At 41.7% G+C, this 18,778-nt stretch overlaps 1 protein-coding gene across 1 annotated transcript in view; it reads right to left on the reverse strand.

The window, feature by feature from the left end:
• The window catches only part of FRY (FRY microtubule binding protein), a 559,746-nt gene extending 542,088 nt beyond the window's left edge, over nt 1–17,658 (reverse strand). The window contains exon 1 of the mRNA XM_070409378.1: nt 17,587–17,658. The gene's annotated coding sequence lies outside the window, so the exon portion shown is untranslated. The remainder of the gene's footprint in view (nt 1–17,586) is intronic.
• Nucleotides 17,659–18,778: the final 1,120 nt, after the last annotated feature.

The raw sequence follows: 18,778 nt of genomic DNA on the forward strand, positions 1-18,778 counted from the left end.
CACTTTGAAAGGTGTTTTTAGTTTTAGGTTAACACACCTACCGCATGCCAGGTCCTAGTCCAGTGATGGCGAACCTATAACACGCGTGTCAGAGGTGACACGTGAACTCATTTTTTTGGTTGATTTTTCTTTGTTAAGTGGCATTTAAATATATAAAATAAATATCAAAAATATAAATCTTTGTTTTACTATGGTTGCAAATATAAAAAAATTTCTATATGTGACACGGCACCAGAGTTAAGTCAGGGTTTTTCAAAATGCTGACACACTGAGCTCAAAAAGCTCGCCATCACTGTCCTAGTCTGAGTTATGAGTTATCATGCATTAGAGCAAGGGCCGAGTTGTCTGGCCCAGATTATACCACCCAAAATATGGTTCTGTTTAGCAGTATGATTTCCTACCTCTTCACTGCTGCTTTCCACACCTCATAAATCCACGTGCCAATGTTTAGAGAATGGTGGGCTATCAGGAACAAATCCAGATTTCTCTACAGTGCTATATCCAGATTGCTCAAAATCCTTCAAAGTCAGCCCCACATCTAATGTTTGTGCTGGTGACCACTGTCTGGAGGGTTTGCCTCTCCTCACCCACTGGACAGAGATTTCAAACAGTAAACCCCTGGGCAGGTTCACTGTGAAATGAGGGAAGGCTGCAGAAGTATTGTTTTGGTAAACAGCAGGGAAAGAGAACTTAGAAACTACTGAATGAGTATACATTTTTCTGTTGTAATAAAACAGACTGATAGTTTAATAGGAAAACAAGAATTTCGTTCCATAGACAAACCTAAAATGTAAAGGAATCATGTATAACTATCCTGTGAACATCCTTAGTAGAGAAAAACAACTAAATATATCTCGTTCAGAATTGGTTGGAGACCTGAATTTTCAAGTTTACACTTGCAGAGTAATCAGTTTTATTGATCAACTGCCATATCTCTAAGTTACTGGCATTTGTGGATAAAAAAGACCAGAATTGCACTAGCCTGGTTGGCTCAGTGGATAGAGCATCAGCCTGCGGACTGAAGCGTCCCTGGATGGATTCCAGTCAAGGGCACATGCATGGGTTGCAGGCTCGATCCCTAGTAGGGGGCATGCAGGAGGCAGCCGATCAATGATCCTCTCTCATCATTGATGTTTCTATCTCTCTCTCCCTCTTCCTTCCTCTCTGAAATCAATAAAAATATATTTAAGGGGAAAAAAAGACTAGAATCAACTCTAGTCTGGAACTAAAAAGGAAATAGAAATTAAATGTGTTCTAGGACAAAAGGAGGAGCTGCTGTCATAACCAGACTTTTCTATGTAACTGAGATATGTTTTCATTTAATTAAATAGGATCTAATTATGCTATTTACAGCCACTGCCACCACTACTGCGTGGAAGTTTTAAGTAAGCAAAGTGTAGATGTTTAATTTCTTACAGGCTAAAATGTATCCATTTCTAATGTTAAAAAAGCATTAATAAATAAATAAATATTGGAAGAAGTGTAATAAAATATAGAGGTCCTGTCTTCATTTCATGAAAAAAATTAATTGGAAATAAATAAAAATAATATTTATTTAAGCATGTACTAAGAAATATTATGTTTGTAGGGATATATGTATATAGAAACTAAATCATCAAACCACTTAGTGTGTGGCCAGTACCTTATATCTTGGAGACATGCAACTACAAATATATTTAAATCTGTCTATAATGAATGAAAAGTTACATGTATATGCATAGTGATATGAGCTGTTCAAAACTCTCATTTATTTTCCTTTAGGTCCTTATTTGCATTATTTTACAACTTGTGTTATTTACAATACACTATATCTATATATATAAAAGCCTAAGTGACCGGCCGACCAGCCGACCAGCCAGCTGCTAGCTATGATGCACACTGACCACCATGGGGCAGATGCTCAATGTAGGAGCGGAAACCACAGGCATGGAAACATGGAACAGACTGATGAATCTCAGAGGGAAAGGGGGAGGAGGGAGAGCAGGAAGAGGTTAACCAAAGATCTTATATGCATACTAGAGGCTTGGTGCACAGATTCGTGCACCAATGGGGTCCCTCAGCCTGGCCTGCGGGGATCTGGCCAAAACCGGCAGTCCAACATCCCCTGAGAGGTCCCGGATTGCAAGAGGGTGCAGGCCAGGCCTAGGGACCCCACCGGTGCACAAATTCATGCACGGGGCCTCTAGTATAATATAAATTAAGCCAACATTTTTGGACAAGGTACAATTAGTAGACTGACTTCAGGTGAAGCTGGATAAGGGACTTTGTACTGACAGTTTCTAACAAGGTCAAAAGTTAAAAATTATAGGGTATGTTTTAGAATGGTGCCAATCTATCTATATAAAAGCCCAGTGACCTTTACGGCGGAAAGACCAGAACGGCCAGTTGCTATGATGCGCACTGACCACCAGGGGTAGGACGCTAAGCGCAGGACCTGCCCCCTGGTGGTCAGTGCGCTCCCACAGCGGGAGCACCGCTCAGCCAGAAGCCAGGCTCAAGGCTGGCGAGCGCAGCAGTGGTGGCAGGAGCCTCTCCCGTCTCCTCAGCAGCACTAGGAAACAGCAAGCCAAACAGTAAGGAGTGAGCAGGTGGGCAGTTAGGAGCGAGCAGGCAGGCTGTAAGGAATGAGCAGGCGGGCGGTTAAGAGCAAGCAGGCAGGCAGTTAGGAGCAAGGGGTCCCAGGTTGCAAGAGGGTGCAGGCCGGGTTGAGGGACCCCCCCCATGCATAAATTTCATGCATCAGGTCTCTAGTGTCATTATAGTAAACTACAAGTTAGTATTTAACCTAAACTTATACTGAGAATAACTAAAACCAATAAGCCTCATTGCCCTGAATTACGTGTGTTCAATCCTAATTCACTATTTTTAAAAGGACACCATTTTTAAAGTGCTCTTTATAAAGAGAAGAGCCATCTTATAAAGCCATCTTTCTTTATAAGAAAGGTGCAGAGTCATCCAGGTAACTCTGACAGGTATGGAAAGTAAACATGACAATCTATGGAGGAAAAGTTCCAGAAAAATGAGAGTGAATAAGGAAGCACAGACATATGGGCAATTTAGCTGAATGGACAAATGGTTCCATATTCATAGGTTACAGCCCCAGAAGGTACGACCCCATGTTCACACAGCTGGCACAGCCATCCAAAAAAGAGAACGTTTACTTCAGCACTTGTTTCAGAAGACAGAAGAGAGAGTCTTTACTGTAGAAAGATTCCCAACAAAGTGAAATTAAATTATCTGAAAAACATTGTTGGAACACACTCCTCCATAATGGTAGATACCATAAATGAGGCTTTGTTGCACTTGTGAAATCCTAGTGGACAGACTTTGCAGAAGCCCTCCATACAGTATACTAAGCTACTGCTCATACCAAAAGAGTGCTCTGTCTGTAAACGGAGGGTTCTGCTTGGCACTTAAGCATGATGGCTTAGGATCAACAATGGGATAGTTATATTAACACTAAAGGCCCAGTGCACGAGATTTGTGTACTTGGGGGGAGGTCCTTCAGCCCAGCCTGGGCCCTCTCACAGTCCAGGAACCCTTGGGGGATGGGCCTAAGCCATAAGTCAGACATCCTTAGTGCTGCCTGGCTTCTGGTGGAGTGGCGCTCCCCTTGTGGGAGCGCACTGACCACCAGGGGGAAGCTCCTGCATTGAGCATCTGCCCCCTGGTGGTCAGTGCATGTCATAGTGACCGGTTGTTCTGCTGTTCAGCAGATTTGCATAATACCTTTCTATACTAATAGAAGAGTAATATGCTAATTAGACTGGATAGACCAGACGTCTTCCGGGCGTCCTTCAAGACGTCCTTCCGGACAAAGGCACGGTGGCGGGGGCCGAGGCAGAGGCGGTTAGGGGTGATCAGGCCAGCAGGGGAGAGCAGTTAGGGGTGACTAAGCAGGCAGGCAGAGTGGTTAGGGGCAATCAGGCAGGCAGGCAAGTGAGTGGTTAAGAACCAGAGGTCCCGGATTGCAAGAGGGATGTCCGACTGCCGGTTTAGGCCCGATCACTGGGATCGGGTCTAAATCGGCAGTCGGACATCCTCTGAGGAGTCCCAGATTGGAGAGGGTGCAGGCCGGGCTAAGGGACCCAATCCCCCTCCGTGCACAAATTTCATGCACTGGGCCTCTAGTTTATTATACAGGACTAGTGGCCCAGTACACGAAATTCGTGCATGGGGGGGGGGGGGTTCCCTCAGCCCAGCCTGCACCCTCTCCAATTGGGGACCCTTTGGGGGATGTCTGACTGCCAGTTTAGGCCCCTAACTGCCTCTGCCTGCCCGATCGTCCCTAACTGCCCTCCCCTGCCAACCTGATCTCACCCCCAACTGCCCTCCCCTGCCAGCTTGATCTTGCCCCCAACTGCTCTCCCTTGCTGGCCTGATCGCCCATAACTGTCTCTGCCTGCCTGATTGCCCCTAACTGCCCTCTTTTGCCAGCCAGATCTCGCCCCCAACTGCCCTCCCCTGCTGGCCTGATTGCCCCTAAATGCCTCTGCCTCGGCACCCACCACCATGGCTTTGTCTGGAATGAAACTGGACGTCCAGAAGATGGCCAGTTGACCTGGTCTAATTAGCATGTTACCCTTTTAGTACTATAGATAGATTACATAGGATAGGATTGCTTAAATGGGGGGAAAAGCCTTTTTCAACAGGAGGAGATGCTCTTGGCAGACAAAAGTACATAATCCCTATATCTGGACTGATAGCCAGCCATATGCACTATACTGCCAAATCGGTCATTAAAAAATCGAACCACTTTCTTACACCTTACACCAAACAGCTGTTGCCCTTAAAACCCCTCTTCAGCCCCCACCTTAGGTTCTGCCTTTGCAGTTCACCCAGATTAGGTTCTGATTGGTCAATTTCTATGCCAGTCAGTGTCAAAAACTCCGCCTCCTAGGTAGCCATTGGCTCCTCGCACTTCACCCAGATTTGTTTCTGATTGGTCGGTTTCTATGCCAGTCAGCATCTCCAGGCCTATCAATGGGCCTGATCAGAGAGGCGGGGCTGATCAGCAGCCCCAGCAGAGGCCAAAGAGAAAGAGATGTGTAGCTGCTGCCCAGGCCCAGAGAAAAAGAGAGAGGCAAGTGCTGATCAACAGCTGCCATGGAGGCTATGGATCAGACCCTGCTTCTCTCTCCCAGCCTCTCTCTGGGCCTGATCTGCAGCCCCCTTGGAAGTCAGTGCTGGGTTGGGGCGCCCACAGTGGCGGCAGTTAGTGCTGGGTCACCACAGCAACCCAGCACTGACTTCCGTTCGGTCAAGCCTCTGGTCATTTTGGATGTTATGGACCCTTGCTCTTTATATATATAGATAATGAACTCACAGAAATAGAAACTAAAGAAACACCCCATTTACCATGTAACAAACAAACTAAGTTACCTAGGAATAAACTTAACTAAGGAGGTAAAAGACCTGTACTCAGAACACCACAGGATGTTAACCCTGCTTCTCTCTCCAGGCATCTCTCCGGGCCTGATCCGCAGCCCCCTTGGCAGTTAATGCTGGGTTGCCACACCCGCAGAGGTGGCAGTCTGTGCTGGGTCTCCACGGCAACCCAACACTGACTGCAGGACTGACTTCCGATCAGTCGAGCCTTCAGTCATTTTGGACGTTATGGACCTTGGGTTTTTATATATTAGGATCTGTCAATCATCTCTTTCTTCTATGTTGGTTGGTTAATCCTCAATGAGGATCTTTCAGTAAAGCATATCCTCTTATTTAATGGCGTTCAAGTAAAATGGAGACCACCTTGCAAAGTTCTGCAAATAAGCAAATTCATCCACAAATGTCCAGAAACTTTTACTCAAGTTCACAGATAAAAACTAATGAGCAGACTGGACAGTTCAGAAGATTATAACCAGTCAGTGCAAAATGAAAGTGACTTAGAATCTCCCTTTTAAATTAAGGTCAAACCTTCTCTACAATACTGTTAATAAAACTGATATTAAGATATTAAAAGAAAACTTCCAAAAATAAAAATTTCATATATTTATTTATTTTTCCTGTATGTATATTTGGGCAATTCATCACAAACACTGACACCATAAAGAATAGTCCTTAAGCTCTCAAAACCTAATTGCATATAAAACAAGCCTTGATTATGACTTGATTTCATTTTGATTGGTATTAGTTCAGACCAGTCATTTTTAAAAGGAGGTTCTGATAAATTTATATGTCATTAAATACCCAATCTTTCCACAAGCCAATATCAATACTCTTGAGCTTATATCCTCAGTGGAAAACAAAATGACTATAATTAATTCTTACCACAGATTTGAACTGGTCCAAAAGATCACACATTTTTGAACTGGTCATTCTCTATGTACCCAGCATCCTCCGGCAGATATCTGACCACCTTGGGAGTGGATGGTATCACCCTTCACACACTCAGTCTCCCCAGAGCAGCCTACACCCAACTGTCTGATTTATTGGATTTGCTGGGTACTCAGGGAAGTTAAGGGTTTGTGTTTAAAAGCCCCCCTTCCCGAGTAGCTGAGGTTGGAGGTTTAGAACACCTCACACTTTGTCTCTTTGGGGATAGCTTGAATAAAACTTAGAATAGCAAAGAAGAGGCTATTCTAAACTGAGGAGGAAAATTGGAACTGAGGTTTTCAAACACTTTTTGGCCATGGGTTCCTTTAAGAAATTAATCAAAGCTATAGACTCCCTTCCAAAACTAAAGAAAAGAATACATACATTTGCCCATGTTTCACACGAATTTCAAGTGAGAGATCTTATCCAGGATACAAGTGCAATCAACAGTGCCATAGCCTTTTTCCCATGTCCCTTGTGACCTCTGAACTGTGTTTCTTATTTTCTAATCTTGTTTCTAAACTGGTGTTGGTTCCCCCTGGGTGGGTGGGCCTGGGCCCTGTGTCCCATGGGAGACAGAGGAGGTGGGAGGAGGGCGTAGGTCCCGGGCTCCTCCTCTGTTTGCCTCCTAATCAGCAGTCCTCACACTTGGTCAGTTGTGGCAGAGAGCTCAGCAGCTGTGCCAGCTCTGATTGTCTTCTTCTAAATGGGGGTAATTCACATATAATTTCTTTTCAACACTTCCAGTATTTCTTTCAGATGCTAAGGACATGATCCAACAAGAAATCAAGTTCCACGGTTTCAGTAAAAATACAATTCAAAATACATACTATACTGTGTGTCCAATGGACATTTCTGATAAAAACCTCAACTGTTTAACAAATACTGAGGAGAAACTAAAAGCACCCCAAAGGCACCAGCCTGTAAGTGCTGCCAAAGTAAGTGTCTGGAAGGCTTTTAAAGAGGTTGATAGCTTATTCAAACAGGTCAGAGTGGTCTCCCAAGGACTGAGTCCCTCCTACTGCTGAGGAGTGAGCCCCTTACACAGCAAAGATGGGGACAAGCTTAGGACTAAATGCTCTGAAAGGCCTTTGTCAAATTGCCCTTCTCAGCATCTCTGACATCACCAGAGGGCAACCAGCTGTTAGTATGTCCTAACAGCCAGAGCAACTATGACTTCCTTTAAGAAAACAAAATCTTCTATTTCAATTGGGGAGAGACCACTCTATAAATTACATGATTTTCTAACTACTATGCTGTACATATGAAACTAATACAGAATAGTATTGAGTATAAACTATAATTGAAAAACAAAAAAATAACATACCAAATAACCAGACAAATAAAAAAAAAGAAATTAAGTAAAAAAGCCCACTTATAATGTATTAGGAATACCTTTAACAACAAACAACAAAATCTTTTAAATATGGAGTACTGTTTTAGGAAAGCTTATCAGCTGTGATAGCTGCTGATAACACCATATTCCTTTTATTTTTCTGGTACAACATGGGTTTTTATTGTTTTTTGTTGTTGTTGTTTAAATATAGTTTTATTGATTTCAGAGAGAAAGGGAAAAGGAGAGAGACAGAAACATCAATGATGAGAGAGAATCATCGATCAGCTGCCTCCAGCATGTCCCACACTGGGGATCGAGCCTGCAACTGGGCATGTGCACTGACAAGGAATCGAACCGTGACCTCCTAGTTCATAGGTCAACACTCAACCACTGAGCTGCACTGGCCAGGTAAAACATCGTATTCTTAAAGTTTGTTCTTTCAGATACATCATATTTCCTCTCTGAGAAGACAAAGATGTCAGGGGAATAGAAGGCATTGTACAACAGGAAAGAGAGTGGAACCAAGAAATGGCAATGCAGAAAGAAGACTTTGAGTTGGGAGAAAGGAATGAAGAGGGATACTGCTGCCCATGTGGCAATGGAGCAAAGGACACTGGCAGCACACAGGGGGCTGGTGATGTCCAGGCTCAGTATTCCTTGGAAGAGAAGGTAAAAGAACAAAACTATTTGAGGCTAGAGAACAATGACTCTGACTCATTTCTTAAACTGTATAATAGTGTGCATTACATATTTATATGCAAATATACACATAAATATACATTATACACATGTGTATATATATATATTTTTTTGTAGGAGGGTGGAGATATGATGGCAGATTGAGAAAAGAGGAAATCAAGATAAGTGCAAAAAGAAAAAAAAAAGAAATAACAATTAGTTGGAACTTGTTAGAAGAGCTTTGATGGGCTTTGGGAGAATTGAGGTAACAAAAAGCAATTTATATGTTCCTAGGTAAAATATCTAGATAAAGAACCAAGAAAGCATAGTAAGTGTCTGTTTGTACTGGTATAAAACTTATTCTTAATACTCCTCTCAGTAAAATCACTGGAGGTTTCAGGGACTGATACTCAAAATGCAGGATCATAAAGACAGGCTAGGTCTATTCATCTCTCTGGCAACCAAATTCTGGCTACGTAGTGGCTCATTAGATTCTGAATTGGGGAAATACAAGGAGAAACTCAAATCAGTCTATTTGTGAGCAGCTCTAGTTGAAGATGGAGGGGGGGGTGATTTAAACTATCATGAATTTTGGTTATTAGCTGTGGGTTTCAATTTTCTAGTATCTCAGCTCCCAGGGGAAGCAATGTTTAAGAGCCCGCTGTAGAAATAAAAATGATATGATGGGGAGAGTGGCAGCATTCTGAATGGCAGCTTTTGACTGGCAGATGGCCTTGGTTTTAAGAGGCCAGTTGGCAGGGCTGTGTCTCCTGACAGTCATCTATCAGAAGATGCAAAGTGGAAAAAGCTCCTGTGCACTTCCACATCAGAACCAGCAGGATGGCTCTGAGATGCACAGATCATGAAATAGTGACAGGTTCATGATAATAAGAACCAAGAAGATAAAACTAAGGTAGAGAAGCTGTCTAATGTGCTATTAATGTCGGTAAGTGTCCAAACTGAACTCTGTTGTTGAATTTGTTTCTACTGTCTGGAAAAACATCTAAGTAAAAGAAAATCCCAATGAAGAATTCTGTCTCAAGTACTTTCTGAATAAAAGCCCTACAATTATCTTCTTTAGTGCTGGTTCAGGACTGTTATCGTTATTTTCGTTTTACTTGTAACAAATGAAAAAGAAGTGGACATAGGATTTCAACTTTCCAAATCACTTTAGACTTTTGCTAAAGCACAAACCATACCATTAAGTGCTGTTATTATTGTGTATGTTTTATACTCTGGGCTGATCACACAATGGTCTAACATTTGTATTCCAATACCCAAAATATCTGCTCATGTCCCTCAACCTTATGGAGTAGAATCTGAGCACTCATGTGACACAGTCCATATTCATATCAACACCTTACATATTTTAGATAAGTTTTCATTGGCCATCTCCTTTCTCATTCTGTCATTTTTTGTCTTTTATAATTGTTTTATTTTTATTTCATTAATTAAATAATTTTCAGTTTTCTATATTCTGTCTTTTTTTTTTTATAAGATGACATAAATATTCAGAAAAATCTTCACTGCTTTCAGACCTGGAATAAATACATTACTTTGCTTGGTTTCCCTCCCTCTCTCCCTTCCTTCTTTTTTTATTAAGACTACTGTTTCAGAGCAGTTGAAGGGAAGGAGGAGAGATTTCCCATACATCTCCTGCACCCACACATGCATAGCCTCCTAAATATAAACATTCCCTCCTAAATAACAACTGTACCACAGCGGTACAGTTGTTACAGTTGATGAACCTTCACTGACATATCATCATCGCCCAAAGTCCATAGTTTACATTAGGGCTCACTCTTGGTGTTGTATATCTGAGTTTGGACAAATGTACGTATAGTGATATGTAACCATCATTCTAGTATTTCTTTTTATTCTACAACATTGAACACCATGGCTTATCTGAAATTTAATACAATATTTGGTTATAACCAAAATATAAGTTATTCTTTTCTTTACTGTTTTTCTTCACACTGTTATTCTATTGTTTTAGCAAGCTGCATTAAGTAATTGATCCTTTCTTCAAGGTTGCACTACTTATTTGTATGTTTAAATTAAGTTCATTAAATAATCTAAATCAAAATCTGGAATTTATATACTATTATTTTTAATACAATACCATAAAATTTTAATAATGGTCATTTGTAATAGATTTTTAAAAAATTTCTTAAGGCAAGTTTATCTTCATGACTTTATTTGTTAAAATTCAGTTTTGATTTCTTGCTTCATTCGAGGTGATTTAACTATCAAATTATAAAGTATTTTGTGAGAACTTTTATTCATAATTAATAAGAATCTTTGAACCAAGAAAGATGGGAACTAAGAAAGGTGGGAATTCCAGTCAAATTATATTTTTAATTCAGCAGATAGTTATTAAGCTCTTACAATTTGCCAGCACCTTTCTAAGCTCTAGGGCTTAAAATGTAAGCAAGGGTATGCCTCTTTCCACTCTACTCCCAAAAGAGTAAAATTCAAATTCATAAAGGTTAAAGCTCAAATAGAATGAAAATACTGAGAACAGCTCCAGGAGGGCTGTCCCTTAACCCTCTCCCTCCCATTATGGGGTCTTATAAGGGCTCCAGGAAGCAAAGGACTCATGAATGTTTCTGATGCTGAAAAATATCGGAAATCACTTATGTAGATGTAATGTCCATTACATATTTTGAAAAATTCAGATATTTTCACATATTATTTCATTTGATGGAATACACCAATTTTTACATAGGCCTAATTCGTGTACAGAATCCGAGGTTAAAAGGTCCCTATATTCATAGCAGTACAAATACAATAACTAAGATCTGGAAACAGCCCAAGAGCCCATCAGTAGATGAGTGGATAAAAAAGCTGTGGTGCATTTACACCATGGAATACTATGCAGCAGTAAAAAAGAAGGACCTCTTACCCTTTGAGACAGCATGGAGGGACCTGAAGAGTATTATGCTAAGTGAAATAAGCCAGTCAGAGAAAGAAAAGTATCACATTATCTCACTCATATGTAGAATCTAAGTAACAAAATAAACTGATGAACAAAATAAATCCAGAAATATAGAAGCATGGAACAGACTGTCGAATCTAAGGCGGGAATGGGTAGGTGGATAGGTGGGAAGAGATCAACCAAAGAACTGGTAGGCATATATGCATAACCCATGGACACAGACAATAGAGTGTTGAAGGTCTGGGGTTGGGACTGGGGGCGGGCTAGAATGGATCAATAGGAGGAAAAGGGGGACATTATGTAATAGTCTCAACAATAAAGATTTTTAAAAAAAGGCCACAGAAGCCTGGATTGTAAAACATATATTAGGTTAAGAGATATGTTTCACTTAACATATCCTAACCACCCAAGGACTGTCATGACAAATATGAACTCTAGGTCAGCAACATAAGCTAGGCAGAAATGCTTTCATTGGCAAGTTTAGGCTAATATTGCTGCTCTAATTAGAGTTATGATGTTAGTTTTGAAACACAATGGGTGAGCAGCTGTGCTTTAGTGAAAGCATTCCTACAATTTCCATCAACATAAATAAGCTCCTACACAATGCAAAGGAGATGTGTGCAAAGTCAGAGTGGAAGGAATGGTAAGCAAAGGGCAATCTCAGAATTTTCACTGTGAAGGAGTTACCTTCTTAGATTATTATTATTATTTATTGTCTAAAGTTTTACATATGTCTCCTTTTTCCCCGATTGACCCCTCCCCCAGCCATTCCCACCCCTGGCAAGCCCTCACCGCCCCAGTGTCTGTGTCCATTGGTTATGCTAATATGCATGCATACAAGTCCTTGGGTTGCTCTTTAACCCCCACCTTCTTAGATTATTAGATTGACCTCCTGCTTATGTTTTCATTATTATTAATGTGCATGGTCAAAATTCTAAGGAAAAGTCATTAGACTTTAAAGATGTCATCATCATTACCCAACCACATAAGGAAAATTTACAAGGCAACATTTTATTTCATTTACTTCGTTGTGAGTCCTAACACTTCTAGCCTCATGCACTCCTGCCACTCATCATTAAAAATAATGTCCTGAGTCTCACCTCATGTTCATCCCACTCATCACCACCCTCCATCAGCATCCTTAAAGTGGATATGTGTTAGTACAGGTACATTTAAAACATATTTTGCCTAAACTTGACACCAGCACACTCCCTATTTAATGCTTTCATATAACTCTGTCCAGTACCATTTCTTTATGTGTATGTATATCATCCCATCACCTGATCAATACTGACATGAAGTTAAGAAAAGTATGTTTCATGCTATTTAGAGTAACTCGTATTTAGAAGTCTACTCCTAAGCACAACAAATGCCACACACAATTCATTTGCAACTCCCATTTTATTCTGAGAAACAACCTTTTAAAAAGTTGCCTTTGACGTTCATGTTCCCTGACTTTTGTTGATATTCCAAATCCAGTGAATAAGTAATTACCCCAAAGATATAATTACCTTGTAGATTTCAAAATTCTACAGCTAACGATGTATTTGCTTAAGGGCTTATTTATGTTTTTAAAGACTTCAGTGTTTTGCCTCCTTTTCACCCTGGGTGGTTCATCTTTCATCCGTGGAGTGTGCAGTTTCTTATCTTTTCTTCTTCTGAAGATGAACAGTGAACACCTGACTGCTCCAGCAAAGCCTGACTGTGAGCATTGGCTGGACCATCTGGCACCATGACTCACTTAATTACTGGTTACTGGATGAGTACCATGTGTCAGACCCTGACTGAGGCGTTTCTGCACAATTGGCTGAATACTCCATGTGTACATGGGCCTAATTCATTAGGTGACTATTTAACAAATTCCCACGTTACCATATCTTTTATCATCTGTATTCTGATGTTTTGACATCTTGGGGTTTTGATGACTCTAGGGACTACTCTTCACAGGGTGAGCAAATTCCTAGAGATAAACATCTTCCCTTCCAGTATGCCTTTCCTATGCAAACCAACCAATACTGAGTCCAAACTCCCAATCACCTCCTTAACTGGCTCTCATACTCAAGGCCACTCTCCCCCTAACCTAAACACCTCAAGGCCAGGTACAAAACATCTAGGAACTTCCCTGTGTCCCAGAGCCCTCTGAAATTATTCCAAATAGCCAATCCTAAACCTGTTTACTTTGCTTCCTGTTCTTTCCAGTGGAAACCACAATAAAGTCTCTTGTCCACATTTTCCTTATTCCCTCTGACTCCACTGCTTCCCTGGTTCCCATGGAATGTGAGTATAATAAATTTCTTCCTTTATGACAGTAACATCTATATCTGTATATCTTACCATACCTGACTAAAACAAATCACCCCACATAATCATAGAACTAGCAACTAAGATTATCCTGTTTTTCTTTCATTCTATCCTGTGTTTAGAAAAAAAACAAGATTTAAACTTTTCTTTTTCTCATTTGTCTGATCCATGTTAACAATACTTAATAAAAGTAAGTATATGTAAGTTCCTTTAGAGTATAAACCCAAAGATTTAATTGATCATTATTTTCTCCTATGTGAACAAGCCATCATCTCTTATCTATCTGCCAAATCCCTTCACGGCACCCACTACCCTGCCATACTACTTCACCCATACACAGGGAGTCAGGAACAACCCTCTGCCCACATCATTCATCATCCCCCTGAGCTAGCAAACTAGATGAATCTTAGAAACCCATCAGTGACCTCTGTTATAAATGGGTTTCACAGGTTCTATTATCTCACTGTACTGGAATCTGGGTGTGTCATTGCAGGTCCAACTAATTATGTTCATAGGCTGTGGGGTAATTTGGCCAATGCTAACTTGCTTCAATCCTCAGAACTGCTTTAGAGCTCACTGCTGTTACACTCCCTGTCATTCCTTTTGCCGGCATCCTTATCAGGCTTGCTGTCCTTGTCCTAGAAATGGACTTTATTTGACCAGGGAGCAATAAAGAAGCAGAGGCAATGACAGATGAAAATCTGAATTGCCCATCAAAATTTTCTCTATCTTTTTAACCTGTTTCTTTGTCAAATGTCAAAATATAAAAGATAGGCTTTGGGGGAGGTTAAAAAGTGGACTACAAGGCAAGGCCTTTAAGTAGATATATATGTTCTTGGAGGTGTACATCCAGACAAGGTTACCAGAACTGAGTTTCTGTTTCAAAGCAACCTACTGAAGCAAAAGGTTAATTCTGGTATGTATCAAATATACAGACCACTGTTAAAGTGCCATGTCATAACTGGCAATATATTTTCTTTCTTTTTGTATAAAATAAAAATAATGCTATGTCTTACAACTGATGGTATTAAAGATTTGATGATACATGGAAATAAAGACGGTTTGCTAGTTAATTTAGAAGTTTTATAAATAGAAGAGAATACATAATGGAAGTTTGTTGATATGGGACAGTTTTAAGTTAACGAGCTATTTGCATGAACCCAACTTTATTTAGGCAAACTGTGCAATATCAATAATTTGATAGAGTTTTGTAAGTCACTAGTCATTTTAAAGACATGTACTTCACTCTATCCCAACCATGTTTCTAATACATTTTTTATCCTGGTGTAAGAATGTGACAATGAGCATACCTCATACTCTACTTTCCCAGCTTTAATTAGTGCTGCTCCAGTGCAGGGGAGTTTAGAGATGTTGGAGGAGAGATACTGGGGCTGTCTTCTAAACTGAAACCCAAATACTGTTATGGAGATTGAGTGAAATAATTAGACAGGAGAGTCCACTTAAAATCCCAAAGCACGCATACAGGACTTTGATATTCTTAGCACTAGAGTAGCATGAGTAAAATGCCACCCACAGGGATATGTTTCCAAGCAGCATATGGTCACAGCTCAAAAAATGCATTTATTCCTCTTAGGCTTATTACTGCCAACCATTTTGGAACCAGAGAGAGTTGAAAACTATACCAAGGATGAGAACACACACACACACCCTTAGGGAAGGGAAATATTAAAACAACAGCTGTAGATTATAGTAACAGACACAATTATTTTTAGGCACAGCTTCAAAACTTACTGTATCATAACTGTGAAATCAGTTTTGTGTTGTTTTTTTTAATATTGTTCAGTCAACTGACAACTACCTAAGTGTAAAAGCAAGTAATCAAATCAGAAATAGGTGTGTGGTCACATACATCACAAGACAACATGTGAAAGGGTTTGTATATGGTGAGCACATCTCTTCGACAGTGTTGACAACAGGCTACGGTATATATCGGCAGGGCCCTAAGTTAGTTTCCTTTTTGGTCAGCAGAGGACAGTCCAGGGATTTCCTAGACTAGTACCACCTTCTCCAGTAACTTTTAGTCTTTCCTTTCATGTAGGCTGGCCTCTGTCAAGAATTCTCTGACAGTTGTACAGGAGGACAAGTACACCAGTGTGAACAGTGAAGGGGATGTGTTGCTGCCAGCTGGGGGTGTACATATGTGTGCAGATCCAAAATAGACTTGATGACTGTGAAGGTAGAGACTGCTCTATGTTTGCTAGTGAGGGAAAAACTCTGTTACCTGTCTTTGGAATAAATTTATCTGAAAGGGCAAGGAGCTTATGTCTGGAGCTGTCCATCTGATTTACATGCTGAGGACTGAGGATGGAGGAGAGTTTGGGAGTCCCTTGGTGAGATGTCACCCCTTGGTGAATAAAACACCTGCTGGGCACAGGCATACAGTGATGGGTTTCCAGAAAGAGAAGATGTTCTATAAAGGGGTCTGGTCGAGGCCAGTAGCCAGTCTATGTTGCCATATTTGGATTTCCTACTATAACACATACTAGTCTCTCTCAAGAGGGGCTGGGAGACAGCATACAGTACATACAAGTTCAAATCCCAAGTTTGTCACTTGTCGTATAATCTTGGGAAAATTACATAAACTCTTTAAACTCTAAAACAGAAAAATAATACCTCATCAGAGATTGTAAGAATTAAAGTAATAATATATGTAAAACACCTAGTAGTATATCTGGCACATAGAATGTGCTCAATATAGGAACACTGTTCTGTCACTACTGACTAAGGAAGTTTCCTTCTATTTATGATGTAAATGTTCTTACAGATATGTTACCTGGTGTGGGGATAAACCATATGGACCACAAAAACATGCTGATGTCCTTGGCAAAGGACACAACAGGGCACAAAAGGTCTCCAGGGCACAGAAGTTGGTATTATGAATGAAATATTCTTACGGTATGACTATGTCTTGGTAAGAAATAAAGTAACTGTGAGAATCCACATGTGATCAGAATAGTATCAGAATGATTAGAATTAGTAGGAAACATATATTGTTGAGACCTGCTAATTTCAAGTCCATGCAATACCCACTTTACTACCTCTACCTGAGCTACTTTGTGTTCCTACAATCTTGTGTAAAACTCATTTCTGGCTCTAATTATTTCTCTGCATTAGAGAAAGTTTTGTAAAGCAAATGATCCCCACGTATGACCCATCTAGTTTTGAAGGATGAAACTTTCTCCTGCCTTCAAGTGGATACACATGCTCTGCATTCTTTGTTTCCACCTGTTTACCCTGCGAGCTGGGCCACAACTTCCCCCTCCCTTTCCTGTGCTCCACAGCAGCCAGCGCTCAGGGAAAGCCTGTTGCACGCACGTGGCAATAAGAAAATATCCAAGACATGACAAAAGTAATCACTGGCACCTTGGACATTCTAGTGATTGGGGGCTTTAATTAGAAGGTAAGGTAGATAGACACATTTTTTAAGTTCTGAGAGTACAGACCTTGGTAGAGCCCATTCTAGGAAGAGAGAACATGGGGACATTGACTACTTGATGCACTACTTTCAAGCAAAAGTCATAGTTGTTCCCAAGGGGGTTCCTACAGATGAATTTCCTCAAGAACAGCCTGTGTCAGGAATGTTGCTCTGATCAGAAAGCGGCATGGGTTCCTGCATGCCCACATTCAGGGCACAGGCACCCGGCAGGCAGGGGAGCTGCCTCTATTAAAGGCGCGGGCCTTGGGGACGCCAGTCTGGCTCCTGGAGTCTCAGCATCAAACTTTCTCCTGGAACAAAAGCTCTTTCAAACCACTTGGAGGCAGAGGCGGATGGAGGATGGGGATGCCACGAGCTGCCGGCCAAAGACAGCACCTCCCCCTGGGCTCCCTCCCTCTTCCTCACTGGGACCGCCGCCGGGCAGCGTAGCCCCGCCCCGGCCCCGCCCTCCCCCACCCGCTCCCCGTAGCCAGCCCATCCCTGGCTCAAGAGCCCAGCGCCTCAGGGAGCCTTGACCTGGGCGCTGCGGTGCCCCGGCGCAGGGGCGAACGGGGCCACTACCTTAGGAAGAGGCCGGGGCTCCTGCGCTCGAGGAGTACCGCAGCATCGCCGGGACGCCGCCGCCACCGCTGCCTGAGCCTCTCGTGCTCCCCACGCTGCACTCAGCGGGCTGCGCCCGGGATCGGCTGCCCGGCAACCTCCACTGTCAAGTGTAGCCCCGCCTCTTCTGCGCCGGGATTGGCTGTCGGCGTCGTTGTCCCGCCCCGCGCCGCGCCCTCCAGCTCCCCTGCGCGCGCCGCCTAGGAGGGTCCCCTGCTGGGTGGCGCTTCCTGTGGGCGTAGCGCTGAGCCTTGGTTCCCGAGCTCTGCAGGGACCCTCTCCTGGGCCAAGAGGAAAGACTAGGAGAGGGGAAGAAACAGAGAACACAGCTTCTCTAGGGGAGGGCAGCTGCGGCATTCTGCCCTGGAATCTGAATTATATAGACACATTTATTAAGGGAAGGTTGGCGAGGGTGGGGTGTTGGAAGCGTAGCCACAGGGTGTTTTTGTTTTTTGTTTGTTTCTTGGGGGGCGGGGGGAGGGTCGGTCGTTAATTTTGTATTTGTAGCTCTTTTTTAAAAAAAATTTGTCAATCACAGTTGGCATTCAAAATTATATTAGTTTCAGGTAAACAGCATATACAGCATAGTAGTTAGGCCATCATATAATTTATAAAGCGATTCCCCCCATAAGTTTAGTACCCATAAGTCTAGTAATCATACATAGCTATTACAATTATTGATAATAATTGCCCCTATGTTGTACTTAATATAGGCATGGCTATTTTGTGACTACCAATTTGTACTTCTTAATCCCTTCACCTTTTTCACTCAGACCTCCAACCCCTCCTCCCATCTGACAAGCATTAATCTGTTCTCTACGAGCCAGTGTCTGTTTTGTTTGTTTGTTTATTTTGTTCTTTAGGTTGGTGTTCTAACCTGAAGGTTCCCTCACACACGGTGTACACTTCTTTATTTTATGAAGAGAGTAAATTCAGTTCAACACGTGTTGAGGGTCACAAGGCAGGAAGGTTGATTCTATGCTAATATAAGAAATCAAAGCTACCTTGGATTTTATTTATTTCAGTCATGGGAGAGATGATTTTAATACTCGATATTCTGTATACATGTAACAAGATTAATTAAAAATCCAGAGAAACAGGAAGTAGGTTAGTGATTGCTAGGGAGTGGGGGGAAATGAGGAGTGACTGCTAA

The sequence above is a fragment of the Myotis yumanensis genome, unplaced genomic scaffold, assembly GCF_028538775.1.
Source record: "Myotis yumanensis isolate MYYU_CA2020_CCGP unplaced genomic scaffold, mMyoYum1.0.hap1 SCAF_3, whole genome shotgun sequence".
Taxonomy (NCBI): domain Eukaryota; kingdom Metazoa; phylum Chordata; class Mammalia; order Chiroptera; family Vespertilionidae; genus Myotis; species Myotis yumanensis.